The 19571-nt window shown below is 37.9% G+C and overlaps 1 protein-coding gene and 1 non-coding gene across 4 annotated transcripts in view; both read left to right on the top strand.

The window, feature by feature from the left end:
- Window positions 1-19571, top strand: part of PIK3R3 (phosphoinositide-3-kinase regulatory subunit 3) — a 104104-nt gene that overhangs the window by 29615 nt on the left and 54918 nt on the right. The gene's annotated exons all lie outside the window — the stretch shown is intronic.
- TRNAC-ACA (transfer RNA cysteine (anticodon ACA)) lies at window positions 6402-6474 on the top strand. The gene has a single exon. It is a non-coding gene; the product is annotated as a tRNA-Cys (tRNA).

The raw sequence follows: 19571 nt of genomic DNA, 5'->3' as shown, positions 1-19571 counted from the left end.
TATGTTTAACAATATGAGAAAATTCGTAGCAATATTATTTATTGAAGCAAAAAACTGCCAACTATTCAAAAGGCATCAGTAATAGAGTGAAGGAATTGTAGAATATTTATGTAGTAGTAGGGAACAGCGAAAATAACCACAGCTACATGTAATTGGCAACATCCATTGGATCATAGAAAAAGCAAGAGAATTCCAGAAAAACATCTGCTTCATTGACTATGCTAAAGCCTTGGACTATGTGGATCACAACAAACTGTGGAAAAAATTCTTAAAGAGATGGGTATACCAGACCACCTTACTGCCTCCTGAGAAACCTGTATGCAGGTCAAGAAACATCTGTTAGAACCAGACATGGAACAATTGGACTGGTTCCAAATTGGGAAGGGAGTACGTTAAGGTTGTATATTGTTGCCTGGCTTATTTAACTTTTATGCCGAATACATTATGCAAAGTTCCAGGCTGGATGAATTACAAACTAGAATCAAGTTTGCTGGGAGAAATACCAATAACCTCAGAGTTGCAGATGACACCGCCCTTCTGGCAGAAAGCGAAGAGGAATTAAAGAGCCTCTTGATGAAAGTGAAAGAGGAGAGTAAAAGAGTTGGCTTAAAACTCAGCATTCGAAAAACCAAGATCATGGCATCCAGTCCCATCACTTCCTGGCAAGTAGATGGGGAAACAATGGAAACAGTGTCAGACTTTATTTTCTTGGGCTCCAAAATCACTGCAGATGGTGACTGTAGCCATGAAATTAAAAGATGTTTGCTCCTTGGAAGAAAAGTTATGGCCAACCTAGACAGCATATTAAAAAGCAGAGACATTACTTTGCCAACAAAGGTCCATGTAGTCAAAGCTGTTGTTTTTCCAGTAGTTAGGTATGGATGTGAGAGTTGAACCAGTTGAGCGCTAAAGAATTGATGCTTTTGAACTGTGGTGTTGGAGAAGACTCTTGAGAGTCCCTTGGACTGCAAGGAGATCCAACCAGTCCATCCTAAAGGAAATCAGTCCTGAGTATTCATTGAAAGGAATGATGCCGAAGCTGAAGGTCCAATACTTCAGCGAAAACCTGATGCAAAGAGCTGACTCATTAGAAAAGACCATGTTGCTGAGAAAGACTGAAGGCAAGAGGAGAAGGGGATAGCAGAAGACAAGATGATTGGATGGCATCACTGACTCAATGGACATGTTTGAACAAGCTCCAGGAGATGGTGAAGGACAGGGAAGCCTGGTATGCTGTAGTCCATGGGGTTGTAAAGAGTCAGACACAATTGAGCACCTGAACAACAACAACACATGTATTAATGTAAATGAATCTTAAAGACATGTACAGAATGATTCAGGCTGTGGAATGATTCTTCCTTCTGAAAGTTATAAAGAGACAAAATATTTTAGGAGATGGAGCCCCTGGGGAAAAATAATAAGGGAATTTGGGGGATTTAAAAAGCAGTGGCAGAGGAAGAAAAGTTTGGCAAGGAATCTGAAAAGCAACAGCCAGACATACAACTAAGTATAACCGAAAAGGATCAAGACCAGGTAGTTTTTCTGTCATATATACAATTATAGTACTGGGTTGAAGGTAAGGCTTGAATTGAAACACATCACTCTTTCTGTGATTGGTCTTTATGTGTGTGTATTTTTATATTTTCTTTGTTATGAGGTTACAGAAGGTCTATTAAAAAGGCCTGATATGTCTGTTTTAAATTGGAATTTTAAAAGTAACTTTGTTTGCCGCCTTTTCTATTATTGAGATATAATTCACATGCTGTTATAGTCATCATTTTAAAATATACAGTTCAGCAGCTTTTAGTATATTCATAAAGTTATGCAGCCAACTAATTCCAGAACACTAAAAAATGTAGGCATTTCCTTGGTGGTCCAGTAGTTAAGAATCTGCATTTCTACTGCAGGGGACATGGGAACTAAGATGCCACATGCTGCATGTAGCACAGAGCACTCCCCAAAATGTTGTAAACCTTGTAGCCTTAGCAGTCACTCCCTATTCTGCTTACCCAAGCCCATAGCAACCACTGACCTACTCCTGTCTCTATGGATTTGCCTGTTCTGGACATTTCATATAAATGGAATGATACAGTATATAGCCATTTGTGTTTGACTTCTTCAGATAGCAAAATGTTTTCAAGGTTCATCTATTTGTAGCATATATCAGTACTTCATTTTTTCTTATGGCTGAGTAATATTCCGCTTTATGTATCTACCACATTTGTTTAAGTGGTAAAGAACCCGCCTGCCAATACAGGAGTCACAAGAGATACAGGTTCGATCACTGGGTAGGAAAGATCCTGGATAAGGAAGTGGAAACCTACTCCAGTATTCTTGCCTGGAAAATTCCATGGACCGAGAATCCTGGTGGGCTACAGTTCAAGGGATTGTAAAGAGTCAGACATGACTGAGTGACTAAACACACATTTGGTTTTCCTTCATCAGTTGATAGATATTTGGGTTGTTTCTGCTTTTCAGCTCTAATGAAGAATGCTTCTGTGAACATTCATGTGCAGAATTTTTAATTTCCAGTTTTCTTGGGTAAATACCTTGGAGTGGAGTTGCTGAGTCATATGGTAACTTTATGTTTAAGTTTTTGAGGAACTGCCAAACTGTTTTCCACAGTGGCTGCTGCATGATCTTACATCCTTGCCAGCAACGTATGACGGTTCCATTTCTTCTGCATCCTCATCAACACTGTTATCTGTCATTTTTATTGTAGACATTCTAGCAGATGTGAAGTAGTATCTCATTGTAGTTTTAATTTACATTTCCTTGATGACTAGTGAAGTTGAGCATTTTTCATGTGCATATTGGACATTTGTATATCTTCTTTGCTGAAATGTCTGTTCAATATTTTATTCCCTGTGGGGGCTATTCTAGGTAGAATTGTTTTCTAAATTATTTATTTATTTATTGGCTTTTGACTGTGCTGGGTCTTCATTGCTACAGACTTTTTTCTAGTTGCAGTAAGCAGGGTCTACTCTCTAGTTGCGGTGAGTGGGGACTATTCTCTAGTTTCGGTGCACAGGCTCCTCATTGCAGTGGCTTCTCTTATTGTGGAGCACGGGCTCTGGGGCATGTGAGCGTTAGTAGCTGTGGCATGCGGGCGTTAGTAGCTGTGGCATGTGGGCTCAGTGGTATGGCTCCCTGACTGTAGAATACAGGCTCAGTTGTTGTAGCACACAGGCCTAGTTGCTCCGCAGTATGTGGGAGCTTCCCAGATCAGGGATTGAACCCATGTCAACTGCATTGGTAGGCAGACTGGTCACCACTGAGCCACCAGAGAATTGTTTTCTTAATTTCAGTTTTGATTGTTAATTGCTAGTGTATAGAAATTCAATTGACTTTTCCTTTGCTAACTAAATTGTTAATAGTGGTTTCTTTTGGGGTATGATTATAGGAGGCTTACCCTTTTTTTTTAAGTTCCTGTTAGGAACTAGGCCACACAGCAGGAAGTGAGCAACAAATGAGCAAGCCAAGCTTTATCTGCTGCTGCTGCTGCTGCTAAGTCGCTTCAGTTGTGTCCGATTCTGTGCGACCCCCTAGACAGCAGCCCACCAGCAGCTCCCCATAATTCCCCACTGCTTGTATTACTGCCTAAAACATATTTCCCTGCCCTCCCTCCCTTCCATAGAAAAATTGTCTTTCATGAAACTGGTCCCTGGTGCCAAAAATGTTGGGGACCGCTGCATTATCAAGTTGAGGAAAATCCCTTCTGCTCCTAGTTTGTTGAGTGTTTTTATGTTGCAAGATTGTTTGATTTTTGTCAAGTGCTTTTTCTGCATGCATTGTGATGACTAAACCTTTATTATTTTATTTTGTTAATAAGGTATGATGTCATTGATTTCTGTTTGTTGAACACCTTGCATTCCTGGACCAAATCTCACCTAGTCATGGTGTATGATCCTTTTTATGTTTTGTTGGAGTTGGTTTGCTAGTATTTAGTTGAGGGTTTTTGTATTGTTGTTCATATTGGGATATTGGGTCCATAGTTTTCTGCTCTTTTCTTGTCTTTTTCTGGTCTTGGTGTCAAATGCAATGAGTTGGAAGGAGTTCCCGCCTCTGTTTTGCTAATTCCTCTTTCCCCCTAATGTCCAATCCTAGTTTTCTTCAGTTCTGTTGTTACTTCAAAAATTTTAGTGCTATTTTTTGGTTCTGTTTTTTTTTTTTTAATAAACACCTAAAAATACTTTATAGTCTTCATAATTGCATTTAGTGTATCAATGGGGAGTATGATTCATGGTACACAGCAAACTTTAAATGAAATCTACCTCAGATACTGTCTTTCTTGGACAGTCAAGTACAAGGACAGGAGGAACTATTTAGATGTAATAAAAAATTTTATAGGTAAGACAAGAGAGTTTAAGAGGATTGTTCAAGGTTACATTACTAGATTATGGCCAAGCTTGGAGATTTTATTTTGGACCTGTAGCTTTCTATGTGTTTGTGAGCAATACTAAGAAATAGTATTCTGTTTAGTTGAATGGACTATGTCTAAAAATTATCGTGTTATAAGCATCATATTTTCCAATGGAGAAGTCCTTAGAAATATAATGAATTCATTGCTATCAGGAAGATATTATTGGAATCTTCAAAGCAGTTAATTTTAACTGAAGGAATTGCTGTTTACCTAAATTATATCATGTGAGTGGACAAAAAAATAAAGTCAGTGTCAAAATAAATTGAAATCTGAAGGAACTCTTGTCTCTAGGTTGGGGAAAGGAACAGAGGGAACAGAAATCACCTTACTATTTCAACCTAAATTTTTTTTTTAATATTAAAAAAGTCTGAGGTTTATTTAGCATTTTATCTGAGGTGCTAATGAGAGTAAAAGAAGAACATGAAGATCAATCCTGCATTCAATTTTAAGGAGTCTTTCGATAGTGAAAGCACTCAGACTAACAATTTTGAAAGTATGAAATGCCTATGTTTACAACACACAGAAAATACTATAAGGATTTCCTGTCCAAAGGAGATAATCTGAATATCTGCAAAATCTTTCCAGTCTGAAGACTCCCAACACCCATGGTTCTGCTGTTTTTCCCAATTCTAACCTGGAACTCTGGACAAAACAAGTAGTACAGAAAGCTCTTCTAGGCAGAAGAGTCTCTGCTGCTGCTGTTTAGTCACAAAGTCTGACTCTGCGACCCCATGGACTGTAGCCCACCAGGCTGCTTTGCGTCCATGGGATTTTCCAGGCAAGAATACTGGAGTGGATTGCCATTTCCTTCTCCACAACCTAGATATTTTAACTTTTAATTATTAATTAAATGTTACTTCTATTAACTTAAAAAAAATTTTTTTTTGCTTATGAGACAGTCTTTCAGAAAAATACATTTTCAAAGAAAAAAATAAGCAATGTAATTTTAAGAAAATAACATATATGTTTCTAAAGATAAAATCATAATTTCAATTTTACTGAGCCAAGAAGCTGAGCTAGAAGTACTTGCTGGAAATTGCAGTTTTCTGTCTCAATGTCAATAATGTATGAATGAAATTCTGTGTTGTGATTGGCTTATGTACTGTTTTCATTCAGAGATTAGTTTTGCCAGCAATATCTGATTTGGGATTGGAATTTATCTCACAAAGCAGGTTGGTTTTTGGGACGTAGGAAAGGGTCAGTGTTACTAATGAGCGTGCTACAGAGAGAAAATTTCAGTGGAGAAAAATAGCATTTGTTCATGCATGAACAAAATTGTGCTGTAATTCAGTGTTGTATGCCAAATAGCCTGTGAAGTCTGGATTGGAGTGTGGCAGCTGGGGGCGGGGGGTTGTATTTAACCATTATCTTTGAAAAAGAAGTTGGTTAAAGATGTCAATTGTTTTTCTTTTAGAAAGATGAAACGTTTTTGTTTTTTTTAATCTCCTGTTTTCATAATTTTATTTTTAGGTTTTCAAAAAGCTGAAGATTTAAGTAAAATTTTTTTTCTTCCTTCTGTTTAGTTGTTTTTTTCCTCTGGATAGTCTGATCCACCAGTTATTCTTTTCTAAGCATTTTTCTATATCTAACATTATATCAGCATCCACAGTAGTTCTTGTTCTTTTTAAAAAGTTCTCTAAAATGAAATAGGTTCATAAGTTTTAGGAACTGTATTCTATTCATTATTTATTTATATTTATTTATTTATTTTTGATTTCATTGGGTCTTAGTTGCGGCACACAGGATCTTTGTTGTGGTGCAAGGGCTTCATGGTAGTTGTCATTTGTGGGCTCTAGTTTGTGGTGCGTGGGCTTAGTTGCCCCTTGGCATGTGGGATCTTAGTTCCCCGACCAGGGATTGAACCCATGTCCCCTGCATTGGAAGGCGGATTCTTAAACACTGGACCACCAGGGAAGTTCCTAGGAACTGAATTTTAATACAATTATTTAGTTTTGTTACTTTTGTATTTCTTCTACCCTCCCTGGTGGCTCAGACGGTAAAGTGTCTGCCTACAATGCAGGAGACCCAGGTTCGATTCCTGGGTCAGGAAGATCCCCTGGAGAAGGAAATGGCAACCCACTCCAGTATTCTTGCCTGGAAGATCCCATGGACAGAGGAACCTGGTAGGCTATAGTCCATGGGGTTGCAAAGAGTCAGACACTACTGAGCAACTTCACTCACTTTTGTATTTAAATCCTTGTATAATTTCAGATTATTCACAAACACATGTACTGAGAATTTTTCTCTTGTTCCCTGGTTCCTTAGCAGTGGTTAGTAACTGCTGCTTTCATGTTTCCAGAAATTCAGAGTAATTTTTTAATAAAATGTTCATCTAAAGTACCATGATTAAGACTTTATTCAGGTAGTCAGAATTTATCATCTGATGAAATATTTCAGATCTGTTATGTGTACTTGATAACATTGTTTGCCTTTGACAATGGAGGTGGTGGTTTAGTTGCTGAGTCGTGTCTGACTTTTGTGACCCCATGGACTGTAGCCTGCCGGGCTCCTCTGTCCATGAGATTTTCCAGGCAAGAATACTGAAGTGGGTTGCCATTTCCTTCTCCAGTGGATCTTCCTGACCCAGGAATTGAACCTGGGTCTCCTGCGTTGCAGGCTTATTCTTTCCCAACTGAGCTACAAGGGAAGCCTTTGACAATACTTCACAAGATAATTTCTTTATTTACTTGGTTTTATTTACACAGTACTCTCAATAACATATGGCCAAGGTTTATATAAATGAAACATTTTTCTTAAACTGAGAATTTTTAGGTCAAGGATATTTGTAGAAGGTAGAATTAAAAAAAAATGTAAGAGGTTGATACAGAAAGATTTAAAGAAAGCATTGCAAGCTCCTTTTTGACTTTTAGGTGATTGATCAGAATCAGTATCTAACTATAGCTTAAATTAGTTAAATGTAAAGAGGAAACATTAATTAGTAGTAGTTTGTTTCTTCTTTGTCTTTATTAAGTTAAAAGTTTCTGATCTACTAGGTTGCCATCTCTAGTTATACTAAACTGCCAGTAACAGTTGACTAAGCTAGAGATCCTAGGGACTTTTTTCCAAATACAGAGATGACTGCTTTTATGTTTGCCTTTTGGTTCTGCATATGTTACTTAGGTCTGGTTTGGTGGTAACTTAAACATCCTGTTAATGCCTAATAAATGTTTTTGGTGTCCACTGTGTCACCTCTAGGTAAGAAAAAAAACCTTTTTCTCTACCTTTATATGTTCAGTTACTGGGGATTTCAAATTAAATTCACAATTGCCAGGTTAAGAAAGGAAAAGTTTTACCCCTCGTGCACAGGAGTGTCACAGAAAAAAGAAGTGAAAACCCAAAGAAGCAGTTAGGCCTAAGAGCTTCTATGCCATATTTTTTCTTTTAAATTGGACTATAATTGATATATAACATTATGTTAGTTTCAGGTATGCAGTATAATGATTTGATATATGTATATATTGTGAAGTGATCACAGCAAGTCTAGTTAACATCTATCACCATGTATAGTTACAGATTTTTTTTTCTCATGATGATAACTTTTAAGACTTTTTCTCTTAGTAACTTTTGAATATACTATATAGAATTATTGACTGTGGTCATCAGGCTGTACATTACATTTCCAGAACTTATTTGTTTCATACCTGGAAGTTTGTCTCTTTTTACTGCCTTCACCCATTTTGCTTGTCTCTCATTCTTTGCCTCTGGCAGTCACCAATCTGTTCTATCTAGGAGTTATGTTTTTTTTTTTTCTTTCAGATTCTACATATAAGTGAGATCATAGAGCATTTGTCTGTCTGTCTTATTTCACTAGCATAATGCTTTCAGGGTCCATCCATGTTGCCACAAATGGCATGGTTATTTTCTTTTTATGACTGAATAATATTCCATTATATATGTGTGTGTGTGTGTGTGTGTGTTATATATGGCTGTGCCATGTGGCTTGTGGGATTAAGATCCCTGACCAGGGATTGAACCCAGGCCACAGCAGTGAAAGCCTGAAAGCACTGAGTCCTAACCACTGGACCTCCAGGAAATTCCTTCCATTGTATATGTTTTCTTTATCTGTGCATCCATCTGTGGACATTTAGATTGTTTCTGTATCTTGGCTGTTGTAAATAATGCTGCAATGTACATGGGGCTCCTTCTGTCTTTTTGAATGAATATTCTCTTTGTTTTTGGATAAATACCCAGAAGTAGAGATGCTGGTTTGTACATCAATTCCCTTTTTCATTTTTAAAGGAATCTTCATACTGTTTTCTATAGTTGCTATACCAGTTTACATTCCTTACTGACAGTTCATGAGGGCTTTCTTTTCTCCACATCCTTGCCAGCACTTGTTATTTCTTGTCCTTTTGTTTATTTTTGGCTGTTCTGGGTCTTTGTTGCTGCATGGGCTTCTTCTCTAGTTTCGGTGTGTGGGCTTCTTACTGTAGTTGCCTCTCTTGAGCATAGGTTCTGGGGCATTTGGGCCTCCGTAGCTGTGGCTCCTGGCTCTATAGCACAGGCTCAGTGGTGTGGCTCATGCGCTTAGTTGCGCTGTAGCATATGTGGGATCTTCCCAGATCAGGGATCAAACCCATGTCTAATGCATTGGAAGGTGGATTCTTTACCACTAAGCTACCAGGGAAGCTGCTTTGTCTTTTTCATAATAGCCATTTTTAAAGGTGACATGATATCTATTGTAGTTTTATTTGGATTTCCTTGATAATTAGTGATGTTTTCATGTAACAGCCATCTGTATGTCTTTTTGAAAAAGTGGCTGTGCAGATCCTCTGCCCATTTTTTATCAGATTTTTTGCTATTGAGTTGCATAACTTGTAAATATATTTTAGATATTAATCTCTTATCAGATATATGATTTGCAAATATTTTCTCCCATTCAGTTGGTTGCTTTTTCATTTTGTTGATGGGTTTCTTTGCTGTACAGAAGCTTTTTAGTTTTATGTAGTCCCAGTTGTTGATTTTTGCTTTTGTTGCCTTTGCTTTGGTGTCAAATCCAAAAAACCATTGCCAAGGTTTATGTCAAGGACCTTACCTTCTGTTTCCTTCTGGGAATTTTATGGTTTCAGCTCTTATGTGTGATTGTTTAATCCATTTAAAAAATGTTTATTTATTTGGCTGTACTGGGTCTTAGTTGCAGCATGCAGGATCTTTAGTTGTGGCATGTGAACTCTTAGTTGTATCATGTAGGCCCCAGTTCCCTGACCAGGGGTTGAACTCAGGGCCCCTGCATTGGGAGCATGGCATGTTCTGTTCTATAACACATCTGGCCTTCTGAATAGGGTGTCAGATCAGAATCTGAACATCCTCTTTATCCTAGCGTGCTCTCTCTTTTTTTTTTTGGTTTAACAATTCAGTTATATATAAACCTTTTGTACATGAACAAAAAGTGGTGATAAGAAAAAAAAATCCCTTTTTAAACACAGGCCTGATTAAATTAGCAGTTCTTAAGCTTTTTGGTTTGGGGCCTTTACACTCTTAAACATTTTTGAAGACCCTAAATAATTTTTGTTTATGGAAGTTATATCTATTGTTACTGTATTAGAAACTAAAACTGGGAAAATTTGAAAATGATTACTTTATTCATTTAAAAATAACAGTAACAAAACTATTACATTAACATAAATGAAATATTTCAAATGAAAAATAATTTAATTTCTAAATCAAATTTAGTTAGAAGAATGGCATTGGTTTTCTTTTTTTTCAAATCTCTTTACTCTCTGGTTAATAAAGGGCAGATGGATTCTTATATCTACTTCTTTCATATGTTGTGATATGTTGTCTTGGTTGAAGTTTATGAAGAAAAATCTAGTTTTACACAGATACGTAGTTGCAAAAGGGAGGAATATTTTAACATAATTAATATTAGTGTTTAAGCTCTTCCTTGACATTACAGCAAAACTTTAATAGTTTCTTAAAGGTTAGTTGAAATGTGGAATCAAAAACCATATCCGGCTTCCTTTGTGGTCCAGTGGTTAAGAATTCACCTTGCAGTGCAAGGGACACTAATTCCATCCCTGGTCCAGGAAGGCCCTTCATGCTATGGAGCAGCTAAGCCCATGTGCTGCAACTACTGAAGCCTTTGTGGCTAGAGCCCATGATCTGCAGTAAGAGAAGCCACCACAATGAGAAGCCCGTGCACTGCGATGAAGAGCTGTCCTTGCTCACCACAGAGAAAACCCATGCGCAGCAACAAAGGCCTACCACAGCCAAATAACTAAAATCTTAAAGGGAATTTCCAGGTGGTTCAGTGGTTAAGACTGCGCTTCCAATGCAGGGGGAGTGGGTTTGATCCCTGGTCTGGGAATAAGATCCCCCATGCTGCACAGCACAGCTGAAAAATGAAAACAAACAAACAAACAAACTTATCAAACAACTTTTCAAACTCTTATTATAGTCCGTTGGTCTGTCTTGTACTTTAGTGGAATTCTTAGCCATGCATGATTTTAAAACATCATAAATTGTTGTAGTCCATTTGGGTTACATTAACAAGAATATTTTAGACAAGGTAGCTTATCAACAGCAGAAATTTATTGTCCACAGTTCTGGAGGCTGAGAAATCTATAATCAAGGTGCCATCAGATTTGGTATCTGGTGAGAACTCAGTTTCACATTCATAGGTGACTATGTTCTCTGAGTCCTTATGTGGTATAAGGGGGGTCTAGACTGCTAAGGGAGGTCTCTGGGGTCTTCTTTTATAAGGATCCTGATCCCATTAATGAAGGCTACATCCTCATGACCTAATCACCTCCTAGAGACCCCCACCTCCAAAAAACATCATTGGGAGTTAGGGTTTAACATATGAAATTTGTGGGCATATGTTAGGCTGTACCCTGCAGGCCTGTAAGCCCTGCCTGTTCTTGCCCCACTTAAAGACTAAAGAAAGAGCTCGGAGTCAGCAACAGAGATATCAATAGTTTCATAGGTGGGTGAATCTTACATAGACAGCAGATGGCTACTGGAGGAAGGGGAGGTGGGTGATTCACATCGTGTTGGTTCATTGGTTACCAGGGAAACCAACAGAGGGGGATAGGCCTTTGATAAGCTATCACAGTGGAGATAATTCTGCTTTAAAGATTGAAAAGATCACTAGCTGGTGTGGAGCAGGTGATTGATTAGATTCCATGATTAACACGGAATCATAAGTCATGTGAATAAAGTGCAGGTGAAGCAGGGACTGGATGGCCTGGTCGTACACAGTACACACAGTCAGCCTGTAGCGGTCTTTTTGAGAATATCGGCTGACTGAATTATGTAGGTCTTCCAACATGTTTTCACATTTAATTCTTCAGTATTAAGTACTCGTATTAATACCACTGTTGACCTCACTAGTAAAGTTTTAAAGTATTCGGAAGCTTTCAAGTTTTTCGGAAGTTGTAATATTCTTTTGAAAGCTCAATTTTGTTATAATGGCAGCAAATACTATCCATAGTTTTCTGTAAAGCGAGAGCCTTTATTTTTAAGAAAAATGTCTGCCAAATCCCCATCTTAATAATTATAGTTTGTTAGCCATTTTTAAAGTTAAAAATAGAATTCTGTGGAGAAAACAGCTTTCAAGTCAATCACTTAAGTGTTTTCTTCAACATAACTGTCATATAATGTTGTGCAGAACTGCTTTATATGTATTTTTCATTTTGTCACATAGAATATTAAAAAGATATTAAGGTCAAGGTTTATAAAAGTTTAGGTATATATATTTTAATAATAAAATAAATATAGCGATGTAATAAAATATTTTACTACTTTATGTTGGACATTTTTGAGTCCAGCTGACTTTTTTTTAAGACTCAGATGTGTGACAATAAAGAATTGAGTGACTAGAATGATAAAATAGTGCAGTTTAATTCCACTGCTTTTATTTATCTTTTATCCAGTATACTTATACACTCTCAGTGAACCATAACTAAGTAAAAAAGGAAATACTAACATGAAAATAGTTTTGATTTTGATGTTCCTTGAAAAAAGTCTCAGGGGCTCTTGGGGGTTTGTGGAACACACTTTGAAAACTGTTGCACTGTCGTCAGGAGAAGAGTGCTTTTTCTATGTCATGACGATTTTAGTGGGAATCATCTTAGCCATTTATTTGGTCCTGTGTAGGAAAACGAAAGGAAATGATTATGATTGTGCAGGTAAAAAAATTGTTCTAATATATTCAACATATAAGATTTATAATTTTAACCATTTTAAGTATGCAGTTCAGTGGCATTAAGTAAATTCATGATGCTGTGCAACCAATACCACTGTGCATTTCCAGAATTTGTCATCATCCCTAACAGAAAGTCAGTACCTTTTAGACAGTAATTCCTCCATTCTCCCTATCCCACAGGTCCTCTACGTTTTGTCTCTATTAATTTGCCTTTGCTGGGAGCATCATTTAAGCTGCGTTAACAGTGTTTATCTCTTTTTGTCTGGTTTATTTCACTTCGAGTTATGTGTTCAGGATTTGTTCATGTTGTCGCTTGCGTCAGAATTACGTTCTTTTTTAAGGCTGAATAATAGTCCCTTTATTTGTATACCACATGCTGTCGGTCTGTTCTTCTGTTGATGGAGTCAGCTTGTTTCTGTCTTCGGCTATTGCGAATAATGCTGCTATGAACATTGGTGTACAAGTATCTGAGCCCTTGCTTTGAATTCTTTTGAGTATATGCCTAGAAGTGAAATTGCTGGATAATCCAGTAATTTTATATGTTTAACTTTTTAAGGAACCACAGCATCTGTACCATTTTTACATTCCCATAGCAGTATACCAGGGTTCCAATTTCTTCAGATTTTTGCCATCACTTGCTGTTTTGTTATTTTGATAATAGCCATCCTAATGGATATGAAGCAATAATTCATTGTGGTTTTGATTTGCAGTTCCCTAGTAACCAGTGATAATCTTTTCATGTGTTTATTGGTCTTTTGTGTATCTTCCTTGGAAAAATATCTATCATGTCCTTTGGCTATTTTTTAGATTGAGTTGTTTGTTTATTAGCTCTAGTAGTTTTTTGTTTTATTTTTGATTGATGTTTTCTATATTTAGAGTATGTCATCTGCAAATAGAGGTAGTTTTGCATTTTTTTTTTCCATGCTGCCTGACTTGCAGGATCTTAGTTCCCTGATCAGGGATTGAACCCAGGCCATCTCAGTGAATGTACCGAATCTTAACCACTGGACCACTGTGGTATTCTCTTGCTTTTTTTTTCATTCCCTTTTTTTTAAATTTTAATTTTTATTTTTACTTTATTTTACTTTACAATACTGTATTAGTTTTGCCATACATTGACATGAATCCACCAGGGGTATACATGAGTTCCCAATCCTCAACCCCCCTCCCACCTCCCACCCTATTCTCTTGCTTTTTAATTTCCAATTTGGATGCCTCTTATTTCTTTTTCTTGCCTAATTTCTGGCTAGAGCCTCCAGTCCCATCCAACTTTTACATCATTTTACTCAGGTTTCAAAATCCTGTGAGAAGAGATTCAGTTTGTTTTATTCAAATTCCATGTCCATCCCTGAATCCCTTAGCCTTGGGGATAACAGGATACCTTGATTTACCAAGACATGTACAGGGAAGGAGTCATTCTACCAGGTGAAAGTGCAGTACTGTTATAAAGAAGGGCAGGTGGCTGGGTCAACAACCAAAAACAAACAAACTGCCATTCACTCCAAGGCCCTTTTTGGTCACAGTTGATTGGGGCAAATCCAGGATTAGAACCCAAGTCCTTTGATTCATAGGCCAGTAGCTTTGTTCTGTATTCTAGCAGTTCTTTATTATACATTAACCATGAATTAATTTTCTTAGAATGTTCAGTTCACTTTGTTTGAATGTTCTTTGTTACCAGTTGCCACAATTTAATAAGGCTTTCAAGCAGCGTTTTCTGTTACACAGAAAAAAATTTGTTGGATAATATTGAATTTTTTATAAGTCCTTATGTTAATCTAAAAATTTATGTTCAATATGTGTATATGGTATTTCATGTTAAGTTTTTATTATCTGTCCAATAAGACTCATGGCATGTATCAAAACTTCATTTTGGCATTTGCATTTAAACATTTCTCTATTTTAATTTATTTAGGATGTTGACTTATAAAGGGATGACCAGTTTCATTCAAAAGCATCTCCCAAAACATGTTGTAGATTATTTTCTTAAGAAAGGATCATTCCTTCCTGTATAAGAAAGAGGTCGTCTTTGAAGTGGTTAAAATGTGGCTCCAACACTTATTAGGGCTTCCCTGGTGACTCAGCTGGTACAGAATCCGCCTGCACTGTGGGAGACCTGGGTTCGATCCTTAGGTTGGGAAGATCCCCTGGAGAAGGAAAAGGCTAACCACTCACAGTATTCTGGCCTGGAGAATTCCATGGACTGTATATAGCCCATGGGATTGCAAAGAGTCAGATACGACTGAGTGACTTTCACTTCACTTCCAACCCTTATTAGTTGGGCATGGGCTATATATCTTTTTGTGCTTCAGTTTTGTATTTGTAACATGGGTATAATAATAGTATCTCCTTTATAAGATTATTGTGAGGGTCAGATTAACTAATATGTATAAAGCACTTAGAACAATGCTTGTCAAATAGTAAGTAAACACTCAGTGAATATTAGCATATGTCCCCACTGGAGAGGCATCTTGGTCCCAATATTTTTCAATAAGCTCCACACAGCACGATTTGTAGTGTTTGTTTGCTTTGATAGATTTAGGGTAAATTAGTATACCAGGAGGGCTTCCCTGGTGGCTCAGATGGTAAGGAATTCACCTGCAATGTGGGAGTCCTGGGTTCAATCCCTGGGTTGGGAAGATCCCCTGGAGGAGGGCAGGGCAACCCACTCCAGTATTCTTGCTTGGAGAATCCTTCAGTCCATGGAGTCACAAAGAGTTGAACATGACTGAGCAACTAAGTATAGTATACCAGGAAATTTCATTACTAACTCAACAAAATACTCACGAGCTTCTGACATTTATTAGAAACTATATTAGGTACTGAGGTTACAATGATGACTAGTATACGCTTCTTACTAGGAGCTTGTAGTCTGCTGGGAATCACAAAAGAGCAAGATATTAATAGAGACTGACAGGTACTATAATAAGAATAAGCAAGCAGGTTATCGAATAGAGGGACACTGAGTCTTGCCAGGAGAGAGAGAGGGCATTTGAGAAGTTTCGTTGAAGAGGTGTCGAAAATGAATTACATATAGGATTTACCAGGTAGAAATTGGGTGGCTGGAGATAAGATTTGGAGATCTACAACATGAAACTACCCCTGTAAAGTGTAGAGAACATAGTGTTGCAAACTTACTGTATACAGGTAGCTATGAGTGAAGCAGACTGTATATTTTAAACATGTGCTACACTAGCAAAATCAAAATGATAGCTGATACTTGGCCTTAGGTATCTTGGGAGACCCTAGGGAGTAGTTTTTGCTTTGTGGCAATATAGGTTTAGAATTTCCAGACCTTCAATATTTTAAGAGAAGCCTGAAATTAAGATTTTGTGTCATTTCAGTTCAGTTCAGTCGCTCAGTCGTGTCCGACTCTTTGCTACCCATGGACTACAGCACACCAGGCTTCCCTGTCCATCACCAACTCCCAGAGCTTGCTCGAATTTATGTCCATCAAATTGGTGATACCATTCAACCATCTAATTCTCTGTCATGCTGTTCTCTCGGTTTCAATCTTTCCCAGCATCAGGGTCTTTTCTAATGAGTCGGTTCTTCGCATCAGATGGCCAATGTAGTGGAGCTTCAGCTTCAGCTTCAGCCTCAGTCCTTCCCATGAATATTCAGGACTGATTTCCTCTAGAATTGACTGGTTTGATCTCCTTGCAGTCCAAGGGACTCTCAAGAGTCTTCTCCAACACCACAGCTGAAAAGCATCAATTCCTGATGCTCAGCTTTCTTCATAGTCCAACTCTCACATCCATACATGACCGCTGGAAAAACTATAGCCTTGACTAATCGGACCTTTGTTGGCAAAGTAATGTCTCTGCTTTTGAATATGCTGTCTAGGTTGGTCATAACTTTTCTTCCAAGGAGCAAGCGTCTTCTAATTTCATGGCTTTCAGTCACCATTTGCAGTGATTTTGGAGCCCCCAAAATAAGGTCTGTCACTGTTTCCACTGTTTCCTCATCTATTTGCCATGAAATGATGGGACCAGATGCCATGATCTTAGTTTTCTGAATGTTGAACTTTAAGCCAACTTTTTCATTCTCCTCTTTCACCTTCATCAAGAGGCTATTTAGTTCTTCGCTTTCTGCCATGAGGGTGGTGTCATCTGCATATCTGAGGTTATTGATATTTCTCCCGGCAATCTTGATTCCAGCTTGTGCTTCATCCAGCCCAGCATTTCTCATAATGTACTCTGCATATAAGTTACATAAGCAGGGTGACAATATACAGCCTCGATGTACTCCTTTCCCAGTTCGTTGTTCCCTGTCCGGTTCTAACTATTGGTTCTTGACCTGCATACAGATTTCTCAGGAGGCAGGTCAGATGGTCTGGTATTCCCATCTCTTGAAAAATTTTCCATAGTTTGTGGTGCTCCACCCAGTGAAAGGATATGGCACAGTCAATAAAGCAGAAGTAGATGTTTTTCTGGAACTCTCTTGCTTTTTCTATGAACCAGTGAATGTTGGCAATTTGATCTCTGGTTCCTCTGCCTTTTCTAAATCCAGCTTGAACATCTGGAAGTCACAGTTCATGTACTGTTGAAGCCTGCCTTGGAGAATTTTGAACATTACTTTACTAGCATGTGAGATGAGTGCAGTTGTGTGGTAGTGTGAACATTCTTTGGCATTGCCTTTCTTTGGAATTGGAATGAAAACTGACCTTTTCCAGTCCTGTGGCCACTGCCGAGTTTTCCAAATTTGCTGGCATATTGAGTGCAGCACTTTCACAGCATCATCTTTCAGGATTTGAAATAGCTCAACTGGAATTCCATCACCTCCACTAGCTTTGTTCGTAGTGATACTTCTTAAGGCACACTTGACTTCACATTCCAGGATGTCTGGCTCTCGTCTGGTGATCACACCATTGTGATTATCTTGGTCGTGAAGATCTTTTTTGTACAGTTCTGTGTATTCTTGCCACCTCTGCTTAATATCTCCTGCTTCTGTTAGGTCCATACCATTTCTGTCCTTTATTGAGCCCATCTTTGCATGAAATGTTCCCCTGGTATCTCTAATTTTCTTTAAGAGATCTCTAATCTTTCCCATTCTATTGTTTTCTTCTATTTCTTTGCATCACCGGATATTCAGTACTGAAGTCAGATTGATTATGTTCTTTGCAGCCAAAGATGGAGAAGCTCTATACATTCAGCAAAAACAAGACTGGGAACTGACTGTGGCTTAGATTTTGATGTGGAATTCCCTAATTTTTAAGTGTTGGGAAATCAAAACACTCTGGGAGTAGAGTTGGGGGGAAAATACTAATTGTGTGGTCAAACAATACAGTTCTGACCACTAAAGTCAGCCTTGTGGATTGCCAGTTTGTGATGTCTTGGTCTAGAGTGGTGGGATGGACAAGGCAGCTAGCCTGGGAAGAGGAGCCAGTAACAGGTTTAGAAAGAATGACCAGAGAGAAAAAGCATGCAAAGGTATAGGGTCTCTGATGCTGAGTAAAGAGGGTATTTCAAAGAGGAGGGAATTAGTAGTAGTATCAGATGCTGCAGATAAGGAATGAAAACTGTCTATCACATTTAGCAACTGGGTCACTGCCTTGGGCAAAAATGTTTCAGTGGCGTTGGGAGGCAGGATTGAAATGCATTCAAGAGGAAATTTAAATGGTGACACAGGTAGTATGCAGCTCTTTGATAAAAGCTGGGTAGAAAGAGAAGTTATAGGATATGAGTCCTTACTTTGGGACTTATGGATCCTCCTCCATCAGTATTTTGTGCACACTGTGTATGTGGACAGAAGTCTTAAAGGTTTCATCAACTTTTCAAAAGAGTCTATAACGCCAAAGAACCACTTGTGTCAGGAGGCCTGTAGCTGAGAGATTTGGGTGTATTTGTGAGCTTGTAGCAAGGAGCCAGTAAAGCATGAGTGACTGGAGAGTAGGAATAGGGTGCTGGAGAACTGTTGCCCCTCTGGTGGTAAAAGGAGATGAGATCTGGAGTATTAGGTAGAAGGACTAATTTAGATAAAGAATGGGTACAGATGCATATATATTTATAGGTAAATGTCAGGAAACTGAAGTAGCTCAGTTCACAATGTTTATTTTTTCTGTTATATAGTATATTTTTAATATATAACATATTATATTATAATATACAAATACAACGTATATAATATATAACATATATTTATAGTATATGTTTGTTGTTTCTGTTATATAGGTCTACCAAAAGATGAGTGAAGAGAGGTGGAATATGATGTTTGAGGAAGGTGGAGAAGGTTTAAAATACCCATAGTGAAGAGTGAGAAAGAGGCAAATAAAGGGAAAGTCTTTTGGATTGCATTGAGGGGTTCTGTGTGTGACTGGAGATAATTATTAGTAAAACCAAACTGAAAATGTGTCCGCATTTTCCCCATCTTGCAGCCTAAAGAGGGAGCAGAAAAAGCGTGAAAATGGATTGAGCTGTGATAGGGGTCTTGCCAGCCAGGTGCATTTAGGAGAATAGGAGGAATAAAAGAGATGAGAGTATTAGTTGAGATCAGGAGGGAGTGAATACCAGCATTGTATCGAAAGTAATGAGTTCAAGGAATTGGAAATCTCATAGAAGTGGAAGAACAGGGGGAGAACTGGAGTAAGTGAGAAAACTGTAGAAATAGAAGTCAGAGTGCATTTATGAGATTAGGACTGGGGTTCTTTCCCTAGTTTGTTTTTGGGTTTTTTTGTTCTTTAATCAGAATTACCAGTTGTGTTTAAAAAACACAGATGCCCAGGTCTTATTCTGGATCAACAGATTCAGAATCTGTAGAGAGTTGGACCAAGGCATCTTCATTTAAAAAGTTTTACATGATTTAAATAATTTTTTTTAAAGTTTACATATAGTAAAATTTACTTTTTTTGGTGTACAGTTCTGAGTTTTGACAAATACATACAGTAGATAGGAGGAGCAGGCATGGTGAGGAAGGTACATTTGTTTTTGACCATCTGATTTCTTGTTACACTGAAGATGCAGCCCATGGAGTTAAGATTATTACACTGAATTAATATTTTTTGAT

Source organism: Ovis aries, chromosome 1 (genome assembly GCF_016772045.2).
Source record: "Ovis aries strain OAR_USU_Benz2616 breed Rambouillet chromosome 1, ARS-UI_Ramb_v3.0, whole genome shotgun sequence".
In the NCBI taxonomy this organism is placed as follows: domain Eukaryota; kingdom Metazoa; phylum Chordata; class Mammalia; order Artiodactyla; family Bovidae; genus Ovis; species Ovis aries.
This window is presented reverse-complemented; position numbering and strand designations above follow the sequence as displayed.